Source organism: Cynoglossus semilaevis, chromosome 1 (genome assembly GCF_000523025.1).
Source record: "Cynoglossus semilaevis isolate Cse_v1.0 chromosome 1, Cse_v1.0, whole genome shotgun sequence".
In the NCBI taxonomy this organism is placed as follows: domain Eukaryota; kingdom Metazoa; phylum Chordata; class Actinopteri; order Pleuronectiformes; family Cynoglossidae; genus Cynoglossus; species Cynoglossus semilaevis.
The window spans coordinates 32607303-32609290 of NC_024307.1; positions in this window are offsets into that span (position 1 = coordinate 32607303).

Below are 1988 nucleotides of genomic sequence, written 5' to 3' on the forward strand. Positions count from 1 at the left end.
TCAAAGCCTTTTATGGTGCGTTTCCAGGAATCACGTGATTGGATTAACCTAGTACTGTAATAAGAATTACAACAGTACTAGTTATAACAATTTCTCTTAGTTTAGGTTAGTGCTCTTTTGCCAGAGTTCAGAAATGTATCACAACATTTGTGTTTGCTCAGAATCAGTCAATATTATTTTGGAAAGATTATTTTTTTAATTAATTTAGTAAAGAAATATATAAATATACCAATGACAGTATGTGATACTGTATATACAATTTGTCGACTGCCTGTTTCGTATGGCGTGTTCCTGAGTCTTTTGACCAAATTGTTATAGTTTTGAGTTTGTACTTCCTAAAACAGAGTCACAGACCAAAACAGAGTCACAGACTCCAAACATATCAGACTTTGGAAATATAACAAGTGATTTAGACCACACGTAGAAAACAGCAGCATTACTGGAGATGATGGTAGCCTTTATATTGAAGTACAGTAGTACTGCAGTAGAAATGTAGTAGACATGTACATAGTAGGTATTACACAATTACAACAGTAAACATTGAGCTCTAACCTTCCTTCATGCATGGGTTCTATACGCTGAACTTCTGAACAACATTTCTTTCTTTAAATATATGAGTGAAATACAGTTGAACTCATGCAAACAGTCACAGTTGTAGTGGAAAACAATGAAAAACAAAGTATAGTTTAATGGATGGTAAAAGGCAAGAGAGAATTCACACCTACATCCTCTGTGAAACCACAATGAGACTTCAACAGAGAGCAGAGGTCGGTTAACACAGAACTGGCCGAGCCTTTGCAAAACTGCAGACCACACTGTTATAAGACCACTTCTCACTGCTGACAAATATTTTCCAGTACACAAAACTACTTGTTTTGTGTACTGGAACATTATGTTACATAAACATTATGTTATGCTGGTAGCTACTCTGAAGGATGATAGCACAGATCCGCTCATGTGATCACCATCTTTACTCCGTCGTTCAAACATACATCTGTACACACTTCTTTTCCTCTCTCCACCTCCAGATCCACTGCATGTTATGAACACAACAGATTAGTTCACGGCAACAGTTACCACGAACCATCGTGGTTAGTCACGTGATTTTCTGTGATGAATGGCCATTAATGACATCATTGTGTCCAAAAAGTTCTAATAGATGTTCAAAAGTTCTGCTTGATAAAGCTCTAATGTGTAAATCACTTTAAACAGAAATGCTCTCCAACTGAATTTGATGAAAAATGCATTTAAGTGAAGCTTTAGACTCCAGGTACTATTCTAACTGCTTCATGTTGGTTTTTCTTTCTTCTTTAGAAGATGCAGCGGAGACTTCCTGTTTGAAAGTAGGCAAACAAAGACAGTGGAGCATTTTCAGACTGATGATGATACAAGCCAAGCCCAAATCTAAACATCTCACTGTCGTGTGGTCTACAGTCAACTTGTCAACTTGAACAGAGGTGGTAGTTGGCTCTGCAGCTAACATGACAGTGGAGTCAAAGAATAAAGATAATCTTTGTGTCCACTCTCTGAACACCAGCTCACTGTTATATTCATAGTCATGTGCATTAATGAAAGCACAGGGTTGGATTCCCTCTTTCATGGCTTTGAGTGCATGTTGAGTGCAATGAAAGGCCACCTGAGAGGCAAGAATATGGCTCGTTTACACGATTCAGTTGAATTGTACTTCATGCTTGCCTCGAGGTATGGTTTACAATTATTGGCTTGAGTGAATGAGATTTATATTAATATGCATACTCTCAGAAAGATTTTAAAACCTGATGCTGGACGCTTTTTCCTCCGGTAGGCCCAGACTGACCTGAGAAGAGGGTGAGTACAGATGTAGTGGCACTCAGCGTAGTCATCAGGGCTCGATGTTCAGCGTGTGAAAGTTATCACGTAATTACGTGATACTGAGCCTTTTTTTTTTCTCAGTGTGGCAGCAATACGCTCCAGTACAGAGAGTGACATATGACACATGACGTCAAACA